Here is a 14,565-nt window from a genome sequence, read left to right on the forward strand (position 1 = left end):
GTTTTTCGCTCTGGATCTCCCTCTTTTTTGAGATGTTTTTGTCATGTTCTATGGCAGACTCTATGAGGTTATCTATTGTAAGTCCCCTGAAGCCAGGCTGTGAGGTCTGAACCCGAGTTTTTAAATTCTCTTTCAGACCGTCCATGAGTACCGTGACTATCATTCCCCTGTGGTGAGTGCTATCTTTAATATCTTCTATCCCAGTGTACTGGGTGATAGCCTGCAGAGCCCGGTCGCAATAGTCTTCTGCAGTTTCACTCTCCTTTTGTTTGATTGTGAAAATTTTGTTCCAGTTAACTACTACTGGAAAATATATACCCAATTGAGTCACAATGCGGGAAATGTTACCTTGGTTTACTTGGTCTGTTAAGGGAACGTCGCCGTCCAATACACAATCCGTGATAAATTTTGTCACGTCAGTATTGCGTGGCAGACAGGCCCTTAACACCACACGCCAATCTTTATTAGTGGGCTCATGAGAACTACCCAAATTTCTCAAAAATCTTTGACATTTGGCTAGTCCCTTTTTGGGATCGGGGAAATCATTTATGATGAAATTTAGTTCTGCTCTCATTACTACTTCCCTCGTGGGCACTACACCGTTTGCATCCGCATTTCCATTCGGAACAGTTATCGTCCGAATGGGATGCAGACCGGTAGCGTTGCTACCTCTGACCTAGTTACCTGGCTGGGGGTTTAATCTGCTGCTGCTACGTATGGTATTAACAACTTCCTCTATGGGTGCAGAGTGTGTTAACACTTCCCTTGCTGTTACCGATGGAGATGGTGGCACCACCCGTGATTGTGGTGATGCAGCATCTATCATTTGCACAGCATTGGAAATGGCAGACATTACAATAGGCTCATCATCCACATCATAAACATTTTCTTTATGGTTGCTTAAGAGGGGGTACAAATTGCTTGTTAAATTTTTATGGGTATTTTTGGTAACTGTACTTGCACCTCCATCCACATAAGGTGGGGGAGGTGAGCGTGAACTGCTGGCAATACTCTCCACGACGCTACCTCGCAGCACGTGCGCACCAATTTGCGGCTCGCCCGTATTGCAATTTTGCGTCGCGGATGTATTTTCTGGCAATGCACTCGCAACGCTAGTTTGCACATTTTTAAGCCACACATCCCCTTCATGCTGCCACAGTTTTAAACATTCAAAATACTTAACTTTTTTCTCTCGGGAGCGCATCAAACTGATGTGATCCCGGACATTGTCTAACACATTTTTATCAAAACTACCAATTCTGAGAAATGGTCTAACACTCTTCCTCGTCATATTAAACCATAAATCACAATACCTTATTGCATAAGTACCGTACTTGGTATGCATGATCCGATCGGCGCCTCCATTAGCAGCACATCATTGCCTAACATCTCTACTGCTTGCGTGGCTCCCATTTTGAGACAACTCCTATGCTTTTCAATACAGATTTAAACTGGTGAAAGACAATCAAGATACTTTCACTTACCTGTGGACGATTTAAGTCGGCGGCGCCCACACACCTGGATAAGATTTAGTAAGGCAACTTCCACACCTGGATAAGATTTGAAAAAGGCAACTTCCGCACCCGGATAAGATTTAGTAAGGCAACTTCCACACCTATAGGAGTTTATATGTCGGCCGCTCCTACGCACCTCTCTACAACAAAGACAACATGTACACCTGCTACTGTGTATAGAACGGTAAAGCTGCTTACCGAGCGGCTAGACTAACCCTTGCACCTAGCCCTTAAGGATCATACGATACCCTTAACTTTGTTCAACAAATATTCACTGTTACACACTTTTTTTCCTGCGCAGAAAAATACACGTTAACCCAGATATTGGTAATAGAAAAAAATGTAAACCTCAATGGCTTTGTTCAAACACGTGGCAGCACAACCGGAAGTACGTATACGCTATTGTGCGACCAGTCGCATACACAATAATGCGACTACCACTCAACCGTATAATGGCATTTTAACTGCGTACACAAAAGTGCATCTTTTTCTATGCGCAAACCTGCGACTTTGCCGCATACTCAGTACTGCGACCCCCTTTAAACGTAAGGTTCTATCAACAGATGAAAACAAACTTTTTCCTCTCTTGTCCTTGGATTCTAGTCAGCTTCCTTGATTCACAAAGAGACGGATAGCGATCTTTCAGCACAAAGCGGTGGCCACTCCACCCTTTGCTGAAATATCGATAGACGTATGTACCGTGTGAGCAGGTCAATGACTTCACTACGAGCCCCCAACTAACGATACTGGATCAGAACCTCTCTATACCCCTGCCTATACCTTCTAAAATCCTTCCTATAAACCTCTAAGGATGACACTTATTTGCGTACGCAGTCATACCGTAAATAAAGACTTAGACGTGGAATCTGTGGTTCCAAAGCACAAAGTATTATTCAAGTAAAAGTACAGTCAGCTACACGCTATTGATTCAGACACAATTAGACGCAAAGGAATTATACAGACCCCAAGTACAGTATACATACGCAGCGCTTCCGGACCCGGATGATAGGTATCAACAAGAAACCCCGTCGTCATTCAGCATCCAGAAAGAAGACTAAAAACCCAGCATTTGAGCATACATTTATACCCCCCCAGAATAGAACGGACAATAGAGGAGTTTGTTGCTGATGTCATTGGTTCCCAGGGGAGAAGCATCTGTTACAGAACATTTAACAGGCTAGTTCCAATAGACTCTCCCTGACTCTAACAGCTGGGGGTCTTCCCTTCCCACCCCCCAGTGCTGCATAACAGTTGTTCCTAAAATATACAGTTTGTTGTTTGTAGTCTCTGCGGTCCATAAGTTGCGAATGCATGATGCGATCTCCACACCGATAGTACCGGAATTCTATTGAAAGAGTATGCATCAGTACGGACCCAAACACTGCTTTCTTATCATGTACAGAACCTAAGTTATCAAATATCTTTATTTCACAGCTTTTAAACTAACTGAACCAACTTAAATCATATACTTTAAAGCTTACTAAACCTTATGTGTGAATGTGTAATGTGTGAGTGAGCGGGGTTTGATATAAGGACGCTAGCTAACTTGGGGCAGATGCGTGCGCATAAAGCTAATTATACAGCGGTTTCATACAAAGTCCTATGCATTCGCTAATATGCGACTAGTTAACAGCGCAATTGTGAGTATTAATATGTGTATGAGGAAGATGCAATCGCATGTTGCTAATAGTAATATCGCCACATGTACTAAAGGGTAAGTTTATCTAAAATGGCGCTTAGGCAGCCATTTGCAAAATGGTGTCTTGCGATCTCATTTCCAAAATGGAGTCTTGCAGCCAGTCGCAAGATGGTGTCGCTGCGATTTAATTTTAAACTGATCTGGTCTCAGCCAATTATCCAGCTTTGACACAAGAGACTATTGTGGCTGATGTAAATGTGAGATAATTATCAGCAAAGTCCAACCAAGACTTAAACATAGATAAGTATCTGTGAAGTAGACAGAAAAGTTTAATGTTGATTCTGTAAGGAGAGATTCAGGCACACAGGCAGTAATATGGTGGCAATACAGTGCCCATGTGTTGCACTGAGGCTGATGAGGGTGCAGTGCATTAAAAGGAAGCTCATATTGAAATGCACAGTAATGCTTTTTTGGCGCCCCGATGTATGAGAGCCAAGTCTCATTGAACTCATAATAATAATTTACATTTATTGCGATCTCCAGGACTAGAATAGAAATATGAGTAATAAAAGTGGCCACACAAGAAGAGGAGGTGATATAGATGCTGATGAACAGGAGGCATTGACAGATCAGGGGAGAACAAGAGAGTGGCAGGATGGAGGAGAAAAGGAGGGATGAATGGAGCAAAGGAAGCGAGATGGATGCGAACAGGAGGGATGGATGGAGCAGAGAAGGTGAGACAGAGAAAAACTAGAGCGATGGACAGATAAGAGGAGGTGAGATGGAGTAGAACAGGATGGATGGATGGAAGGACGGAGCAGAGGCGGTAGTATTGAGTAGAATAGGTAGAACAGATGATGCAGGATGAGGTAGACAGAAAGTGCTGAGAGATGATGTGCTTTCTGGACACTATCTGTCCGGGATTGCAAACACTCTAGACTCTAGATAGATGTAGTAATTTCTGGACTATCTAGAGCAATTCCGGATGGCTGGCAACCCTAGTTGTAGGAACACTTGATACTGTATAAGATAAAAAGTCTGGTTTGAGTTATACAGTTATGAGTGTTGAGAATGGAGTGTGCTACCATATTGGTTTCTGAGGGAAGACTTCATCCCTTTATCAAGATGGCCACTGACCTAACTGGTGCACATGCTCAGCGCCATCTTGCAACTGTGTAAGAATGACACGGTGGGAGATGGACATCTCTTACTTAGCTCCAGAGAGACTCCTTGTATTACATGCAATTCCACTGTTCCAGCACCCTGCACTGCTACTGCATAGTAATTTACACTTACCGGCTGGTAATCTATATATCACACCAACTTTGCTCAAGCTCCGCTTCATCAATCAATCTGTAACAGTGAGTATGGCTGTACTGCATTGTATGTGAATAAACCACTCCACTGGTTAAGCAACAAGGGCTGTTCATTGAGCAGGGTGCATTCCTCTGGTGTGTACAAAACTCTGCCATACCACAGCACCTGTACGTACATATTTAGCACACAAGTAAAAAGTATACAGGCTCAAGATGGAGGTCTCATGAGAAGAAGAAATTTAAGATCGGTATTGTATAACACAAAGTTATGTGAATGCAGCAGTATGAGTGATTACAATGGCAAGATTATGTCAGTTTCTTAGCAGTTAATGTCTGTTGGAGTGCAAGTAAATGATGAACAGATTACTACAGCAGAACTTGACGCCATAATTTGATTTCCTGGTTGTGGCGTTGGAAGCAAACATTTTGAAGTTAACCACAGACCCAGTCAGAGCAAAGTTACTGTAGTTCCAAGAACGCGTACTATGTGAGTCAACCGCTGAGACTACTGCATTACATACAAAAAGTGAGAAAGTCAGAACATTTAAGTTCAAGTGTTACAATTGTCACAAGATAGGTCACAAAGCAGTTGAGTGTAAGCAGAGAAATGTGAATCTTATGCAAAGTAGGAAATTCAATGATAAAAATGCATCAGTCATAAGTGTTACAGACAACCACAGAAAGTACTGCTGGTATCTTAGGAAGGATAGAACTCCCCATATTGTAACTTGAGTCATCTATAAATAAACTCACTATCGGAATCAGAGTCCATATCCAAAGTGAGCATTAGATTCTTTTTTTCTGGAAACAGTCTAAGTCAGATGGTGCATTCATATGACTGGAATACCCAAATGAGTCAGAGGATGAACTGAAGGAAACATAACCCATACATAAGGTTGTGACCTTTCAACTGTTTTTGGAATGCTTCCATTCTTGAGAGTCTGAAAATTTCTGATGCTGTCCAGAGCTTGACTTAGGCCCTGATTCAGACCCACTCGCAAGCGGCTGTCCGCTCGCAAGTGGGTCGATGGTCTGCACTGAGCATGCGCACAACGGAGGGAGCTCCGTCGTGCGCATGCGCCAGACGCGACGAGCGAAGGAAAGTCCTTCGCTCGTTGTGTCTGATCAAAGGGGGCGTGCTGTCGATGTTGATTGACAGCACGCCCCCTTTGGTGGGCATGCCGGGGGCGTGCCTCCCTGACGGGGGCGTTCCCAAGGGAATGCCTCCCGTCAGAAGCCGGCCCACTGACATCACTAGTGATGTCAGTGGGAGTGATTTTGGCTCTGATAGAGCCAAAATCACTCCGGGCCTTGCGGTTGAAAACCTCAACCGCAGGCTACGGTTCGCAGTTTCAATGGTCGCGATGGTCACGACCATCGCGGCCATCAAACTGCACGCTCGTATAGGCTGTGGGTGGTGACCCACAGCTATACAAGCGTCCAGGAGGACGCTCCATTTTTATGGAGGGCGGCCCTCATTCAGAGCGTGCGCTCTGCTCAGAGCGTACGGCTCTGAATGAGGGCCTTTGTTTGGAAAGCGATGGATTGGAAAACTGAACATTGGAAGAATATTCAAAGTGCTAAGTAGATGATGATTCCAGAAGAGTAGTACTTTCAGAGGAGCTGTCGTAAGAAGGAGACAAGGAAGTGTATGCAACTCTTAAATCCATGAACTGAGGGCCTGATTCAGAGCCGCTCGTAAGCGGCCGCTTGTTTGCTCTGAGCGATGTTCGCACAACTGCGCATGCGTATGGTTCGCAATGCGCATGCGCAAACCAGTCATTGCAGTCAGAAATCGTGCGCTCGTAAAACAACGAGGGGCTGCTAATTTGATTGACAGAATGTACCGTTTGTGGGTGGCAACGGGAAGGTGCTTGAAAACGGGGGAGTGGAGATTCGAACGCAGGCGTGCCTAACGGTCAAAACGGCGTTTAATGGGAGTGCATAATTAGTAAAGGAGCATCATCGACCACGTCACTTGGTTGTCTTTTAGCCTGAACTGCTGGCAGTGGTAGCGGGAAGTAAATCCTACCACAAGCACTGCGAGCAGTTCAGATGCTTTTCGATGTTCCCGATTAATCTAATAAATAATGGAGAGGACGTGTGATGCGTACGGCAAAGGGGCGTCTTTACAAAATAGCGAGCGCATTTTTCGGACGTTCGCTCAGACATAGAGGCGTCAACACACCGCAAAGAGCGAGCGCTCAATTTAAATAGCCGGCCCCTTTTTAAGAACGAGCATCCGCAAATAGTGTCCGGGTCTGAATCAGGCCCTGAGACCCTTGTATAGACTTTGGAATGTCTTGTCTCTTGATGACTTGAAGGTTTTTAATACACTGATCAAGTAAAGCCTGATCTTGCTCAGGCAGCGATGCCCGGGAGGATTGAGAAGTAGGACCATTTTTTGCAGAGTGGAAAGGATACACAGATGGTCTGAAACATGATAATTCTGAAGTGAAATCTCTTCGTACAGCTTTAATGAAAGCAGATAGATCATTTAGAATCAGATCTAAGATTCGATGAGTGGATTAGCTCATTCCAAGGCTTTAGCTCTAAAAGATAGGAGCAAATGTTTAACGGCACCGGAGGGAGTAATACACATTGATGTTTCTGATTCAATACCAATGAGGTATTGGCATGGTAAAATACGGAACTGAATCAAATCTCTGTCAAAATAGACAAGTGCTGAAGCATTAGATGAGTTCTGGGAGATGGAAGCTTTTGAAGCATCTACAGGAACAGAAGTAGAAACAGCTTTAGAAACTTCTGGCTGGAAAGAGGATGCCATCTCCTGACCTGACTGGCTAAGGTCCCCTACTGGGACTGGTAGGATACTTGGAGTCTTCTCCTGGGACAGAACGCTAGGAACCGGAGGAGCCCTTGGACAGCTGGATGGAACCGGATTGAGCCCAGAGGGACTCTTGAATCAGTTGGAACAGAACGTGACTGAACCGAATTGCAATCGGATTTTCTTGAACTGGCTGGAACCAGAGGAACCTTCGGACAGATGGATGGGACCGGATTGAGTCCAAATGAATTTGGATCAGATGGACCTGAAGGAGGCGGAATCTGGTGGGAACCAGTACGAGTAGAATCCAAATGTTCAGATAGCCCTTCTTCAACCTGAACCATGCTGGAAGTCTTGAGAGACTCAGCAGAATTCAAAGACAAAGACTCAAGAGGTGACTGAAAGTAGTCAACATCTGAATCTGTAGTACTGAAGACCCCTTCTGGCACTGAGGCTCTGGAGCCCCTTCCAGGGGTTAATAACTCAGACACCCCTCCTGGGGTTAGCAGATTGGATGCCCCTCCTGGTGCTAGAATATCGGATGCCTCTCCAGAGACTGAAAAATCAAATGCTTCTCCCAAGGCTGGAGAACCAGATGCCCTAACTAGGGCTGAAATATTGGATGCCTCTCCAGAGACTGAAAAATCAGATGCCTCTCCCAAGGCTGGAGAACCAGATGCCCTAACTAGGGCTGAAATATTGGATGCCTCTCCAGAGACTGGAAAATCAGATGCTTCTCCCAAGGCTGGAGAACCAGATGCCCTAACTAGGGCTGAAATATTGGATGCCTCTCCAGAGACTGAAAAATTAGATGCCTCTCCCAAGGCTGGAGGACCAGACACCTCTCCTGAGTCTGGCAAATCGGATGCCTCTCCTGAGGCTGCAGAATCAGATGCCTCTCCTGAGGCTGAAGAATCAGATGCTTTTCCTGAGGCTGAAGAATCACATGTCTCTCGGATTATGAAAGACTTTGACATACTCTTTTCAATCCCAAATTTGGAGTAGGACCTTTGAAGCTCCTTTTGAATGGGAGTCATAACCCCCTTGCCCAGGGCTGAGGAAACTGGAACTGCAGATGGCACACAGAAAGAATTGGAGACATGAACACGGTGATGTTGACCCTTGTCACCATTGCTTGACTTGCGAAGGGAACAGTCTTTAATCAAATGATCAAATGATCTCAACTCCACAGTAGAGACAGAGATGTAATTCTTGTGTCGCTGGTGTTCAGCCACAGAGAGCTTGGGGTACAGGTAACTTTGGTGTCTCACTTTATTTCGCTTAGGAAGGGAAACCTTAGCGCTAGGGGAGTCTGTGACAAAAGTCTCTTCAGACACAGGATATGGAGCAAAAGACTTAATTGTGTCAGGAGTGTTATCAAGGAACTCAGGAATAATTCTGGTGAGAAGGCCTTGTAACTGTTTGAACAGATGTTCGGGTTTGACAGCAACAGCGGATTGAGAAGTCCAAGAGCAACTGAGAGAGTCGCTTTCTCAGAAATTGCTTTAGAAGTTCCACTGAGTTTGCTTGGAATAAACAGTTGAAGATGGAGTGCAACTGTAGAAACAGATGTGGAAGAATTCTGGAAGGCTGTCCTGGATGCCCCGGACATGTATGAATCTGGGTGGCTTGAACCAGGACTTCCTCATGCATTGAGGGAACATAGGAGGCAGTGGAACTGCTGGTGGTGAGAACAACTTAGAGAACAACTTCATTAGATTTGAAATTGAATTGGAACTGTAGTGGTAGAATCAGATAGGAACCAATGTAGTAGAATAGATGATATGGAATTGATGAAGCGGGGTTGGATTGGAACCGATGCTGTAGAATTGATGGAGAAGAATCAATTATATGGAATGAAGCAGGATCATATTGGAACCGATGTTTGGAGACAATCGGATTGGAACTGATGTTTGGAGATAGTCGGATTGGAACTGGTGTTAATGGATTGAAGAACTGGATTGGTATGATGTTGATGGATTGAAGATCTGGATCGGTTTGAGGCCGATGATGAATTGAAGTACTGGATTGGTTTGAGACCAATGTTTGTATATATCAGATGGGACCAATGATTGGAGATATCGGCTGGGACCGATTATTGGAGATATCAGCTTAGACCGATGGTTGGAGATATCGGCTGGGATAGATGGTTGTAGTTAGGAGCGAGTCTCAGTGGATAACCCAGACTGGAGCACAGATGGAATGGAGACTTGTAACTAGACTTGGAACTGGAATCACACGGACTGGAACCATTCAGATACAGAGTACCTGGGAGCGCAGCACAGTGCTGTAACTTCAGCAGAAGCAATGTTGTACTGGCAATGTGGGCCAGTCAGGAAATGGAATTCATAGGGGTGGATCCCCAGGGATGGGATGCTGCAATCAACTGGTCTGGGAGCATCATTCTGAGTGGTGGAGGAGAGTCAGGTGACTGAGTCCAACATGGCTGCGCACATACTGAGTTTTGGAGGGAACTCTGGTGTGCAGCCTAAGCGCCAGCATGCTGAGTAAACACACTGACAGTACAGAGCAGGAACAGTGTGGACAGACCTCATAGCCAGCTGGATGCGATGTGCAGTGCATCCAGGCCTCTGCGTCATCCAGGAGTGATGTGCAGTAACAGCACAAGCGGACCTGAACGCTAGTTGAAACAAACAATGCAGAGGTAACACATAGGAGAATATGGGAAAAATTTATATTGTGACATGGATGCTGCAAACGGATAGCGTGACAGGTATACTTATCTACTTTGCAGGGCACCTTTCCAGGAGCAGCTGGAGAGGACCTGCGGTTCTTATCTTCGGGGGACGGGGCCAGACTATAGTCATCATTAGGCCCCGTCCCCTCTACAGGGATACACCATGATTTGCGGGTCTGTGAAGAGGGGGCGGGGCTAAATGGCACGAATTGCATCATTTAGCCCTGTGCCTCCCTACAGACCCGCAAATTTCTCGGAAAATCTCCCCATCCCGCCCACTTTACTAGGAAGTGGGCAGGATGCAGGAGATTTGTCTACTCTTTTGGGGGTGTGGGGGGGTTACCCGAAAAATCGTGAGCCTCCCGCGACCAGGGGCGCCGAGAGGGGGGGAGCGGGTACTAATTACCCGGGCCTGGGCTTGCTAGAGGGGCCCGTCGGGGGCCCAGGTCTGGCACTGCTCCCCCCCTCTTACATCACAGCAGCCCAGCACATGCTGCTGTGTGCTGGGCTGCACTGGGAGACTGCTCGCAGCTGCTAAGTAGCCACAGCAGTCTCCTATGCCTGTGGGAGGAGCGATCAAACTGATCGCGCCCCCCACTGGTTATGCGCCTGGCTGAGGGGGCCCACAGCGACCCCTCGCCAGCATGTGTGGCCACTCCTCCCATGATTAGGCTACGCCCCCTTTTTTACCGGGGACCGGCGCAGCTCTTGGCAGGCCTGCCCGCGACTCCTGGGAGAGTAGGCAAGTGTGGGTACAGGGATGCTGGAACAGCTTTGTAAACACGTATTAACCAGGTTTTCTCTCAGAGCTAAGTAACAGAATTCTGTCTCCCACCATGTCACTCTTACAAAGTAAAAAACAAGATGGCCCATGCACATGCATGAGTTCCATGGACATCTTGGAACAGGGCATGAAGCCTCCCTGGAGAACAGAAAGACTGGTGTCTGCACAGTAGTGCACTCCTCTTTTAACATTTATCTTCAAAGAAACAGCACAAATTACAGAAAAGGTGGAAATTGATATGCAGATTGAGTATGTGTGACTAGACATGAGAGCAGCTGGAGATACAAGGCCTTATTCAGAGCCGCTCGTAAGCGGACGCTCGTTCGCTCCGAGCGATGTTCGCACATCTGCGCATGCGTATGGGTCGTAATGCGCATGCGCCAACCAGTCATTGCGGTCGGAAATCGCGTGTTCGCAAAATAGCGAGTGCCTGCTAATTTGAGTGACAGGATGAGGCGTTTGTGGGTGGTAACAGGGGAAGGTGCTTGAAAACGGGGAGTGGAGATCCGAACGCAGGCGTGCCAAACGGTCAAAATGGGCATTTTAAGGGTGTGCATAGTTAACAAAGCAGCGTCATCGACCACGTCACTTGGTTGTCTTTTAGCATGAACTGTTCGCATGATTGCGGTAGGAAAATGCTACCACAAGCACTGCGAGCAGTTCAGATGCCTTTCGATGTATTCGATTAATCTAATAAATAGCGGAGATGACGTATGATGTGAACGGCCAGGGGGCGTCTTTACAAAATAGCGAACGCATATTTTGTTCGCTCGCTCAGACATAGAGGCGTCAACAGACCGCAAAGAGCGAGCGCTCTATTTAAATATCCGGCCCCTTTTTCTGAACGAGCGAGCGCAAATAGCGTCCGGCTCTGAATCAGGCCCTCAGTGTATCTGAACCAGAAGTTACTAGCATGGAAGTGCAATCACAGAAAAGGTCTTCTGCAAGATCAAATATCGGCAAACCACCTAAGAGGTGTGATGAGGAATTGGCGAGTATAGCATTCAGTGAATTTATAGATATCCAGAAGCCAAAGCCAAGATCCGATTGGTGTGAGTGGAAGTCCAAAATAGGCAAAGAGATATTGCAAGATCAAAAGTATGAGAAACATCAAGAAGCGTAATAGAGATAGCAGTCCCAGTTTGTGAGTCAGGAGACTGTTGCCATGGTCCATGCTGTCAGTGAGGGGACTCATAGGGGTAAATATACTAAGCTTCCAATTTCTATTTGATGTCATCCGAGATCAATCTCGGATGACATCGTCCATATTAATGTGACCTGGAGAGGGGGACCCCTTTATTGGGGGGGTCCCCAGCTTCCCAGGGATCCTTGGTCTGGGCTGACTCGTGGTCACGGGTTATGCTTTGGGTTGGCGGACTCGGTGAAAGAGTTCCCCTGGCTGTGGCATTACCACCCGCTAGAAAAAGTTTGGTGCTGGTTATGGAAATTACAAGGGACCCCTACGCTTTTTGTACCCTGTATTTCCAGAACCGGCCCAGAGCCCAGTTCTGGTTGCGCTAATTACAGGGGTCCCCTATGTTGTTTGTCCCCTGTATTTTGGCAACCAGGACTGGTTCTGAATAGCATGGTGCTGGTTGTGCTTAATACAGGGGACCCCTACATCATGTGTCCCCTGTATTTAGCACAACCAGTACTGGGCCTCCAAAGCCCGGTGCTGGTTGTTCTTTTGGGGTAGGGACACACACCGTTTTTTGTGTTTTTTTACACAAGTTGCCATTTTTTTAAACACGGAAGCACAGATGGATCTCACTGATCTGCCCATACTTCTGTGTTTATTTTTTACACACAGATGCATGTATCACGGATCTCCCTGATCCATGCATGTATCTGTATCAGTTGAGATGTGAATCTCGAATAGAAAAAGGTGTTCTGTTTGAGATTTCTATTTGGGGTTCGCATTGGCATCTTTTTCTGATGATTTGCACTATTTATCAGCCGTGATGACAATAGGAATCCTTAGTAAATTTCAAGGTCCTATTGTTTTCTATGGCAAAATACTGCCGCGTTGGATCGATGATCAATTTGTCCAAAAACATGTTACTGTCCTATTTGCGGGTGTTCTTGGCCGAGATTTAGACATCGAATGGTGCCAGGTTGGCAGAGTTTAGCATTTCGTAAATTCCGAATATGCAGTTCACGGCCAATATTGCCGCATTCGAATTTAAACCTATTATGAAGACCAAAACCAAGCTAATTGAAATATTTGTTTCTTTATGTGTTTAGCTCCACTTTTCTTACAGGTTGCCACGAGAAAGCTTTATTGCTTTATTTTTATGTTTATGTAGCATGGAGATGCTTGTAGGGGTGTTCATTTCCTTACCAAGATGGCTGCCGACCTGACTAGTGCGCATCATCTTCTTATTGTGTAAGAGTGCCATGGTGGAAATCGGACGTCCAGAGAGCCTCCGTGTATTACACACAATACCGATGTTCCAGCATCCTGCCCACTACCACAAGGCTATATTAACTCACCGACTGGTGAGCTGTATATCACCCCAACTCCGCTCCATGAACCAGTGTGTAACAGTGAGTACGGCTGCACCACATTGTATATGAATAGACCACTCCACTGGTTAAGTAACGAGGGCTGTTCATTGCGCAGGGGATACGCAGGGGACATTCCGCTGGTGAGTACATAACTCTGCCATACCACTGCACCTGTACACCATACTTGCCTACTTTTGAAAAAGCATTTCAGGGAGATTGTGAAAACAACACATATGAACGCGCGGTAAAGTGGGCGTGTATTGCTACTTCCTTTCAATGTAATCCCATAAAGAAACCCAGATATGCTTCAACAAACCTTTATTTGCAGTGAGTAGGATATGCCATCTATGATCACATTTTTTCTGATAAAAGAAACCTTTATGTGCTTAACACTTTCCTGAATGTTCAGTGAGTGGGGTACGCCCTTCCTTTTAATCCAGTATTTTATGGTGTGAGGGATTCCAGTTTCTGAACATCACATGGGTGTAAAAGGTACCTTTATATGTGGAACACCATTAGTTGAACTGTGAGTTGGGGTACGCCTATGTCTTCAAACAGTATTTTCCCTGTTCTAAACACAAAGGTATATTTGTACCTTTTATAATTATTAGAGAAAAAGTACTATTCCTTATATATGTATACGATTCTCTCTTTTTTTTGTGACAAACCATTCTGACCGGTGGATACGAGAAAGAAGGATCCACGTGACGTGAGCATAGCTGACCTCCACTAAAAGGAATGTATGGGTTCAGTAATGTATTATAGAGCGCCTTAAACATCGAGTCCCGCGTATTGTATTGCTTTTATACTGTGGATTATGATCCAGCCCCTGCCACAATGATATAAAACAGAGAAACGGAATAATGCAATCTTTTCATTTGTAAATGCAGATAACATACTTGCACTACTAAAATGAATACATAACACACATTGCTTACTTTTAAAAAGTCTATATTTATTATAAGAAGGATGTTATTGCAGGAAGGAAGTCCTCTGATATCCTTCCATCAAGTCACATGGCATAGAGCAGAGAAGCTTTGGAACACCACTCTACTTGTTATTTAATGAAATGTAAATTAACTTTCTATTTGTGATTTCTGCTTTAAGCAGAGCTAGGCAAAAGCCTTTCTGCTCAGTATGGTTATAATTAATAATAATCATTAAATATAAATTAATTATATTTCCCTGTATCCAGTTGTAAAAAAAAGTTGAAAATGTCTGGCAAAGCAGTACATATTTCCTGTCCGTAATCCCAGTGAAAGTCACTGCAGAGAGCATGCATACAATCTCTGCTATGTTTATTATTACTGTTTATATA

General features: G+C 45.3%; 1 protein-coding gene across 1 annotated transcript in view; it reads right to left on the reverse strand.

Annotated features, from left to right (window-relative positions):
• Window positions 1–14,565, reverse strand: part of LOC148511927 (inter-alpha-trypsin inhibitor heavy chain H3-like) — a 233,322-nt gene that overhangs the window by 217,834 nt on the left and 923 nt on the right. The window lies entirely within an intron of this gene.

The sequence above is a fragment of the Taudactylus pleione genome, unplaced genomic scaffold, assembly GCF_031769625.1.
Source record: "Taudactylus pleione unplaced genomic scaffold, aTauple2 ptg000289l, whole genome shotgun sequence".
Lineage (NCBI taxonomy): Eukaryota > Metazoa > Chordata > Amphibia > Anura > Myobatrachidae > Taudactylus > Taudactylus pleione.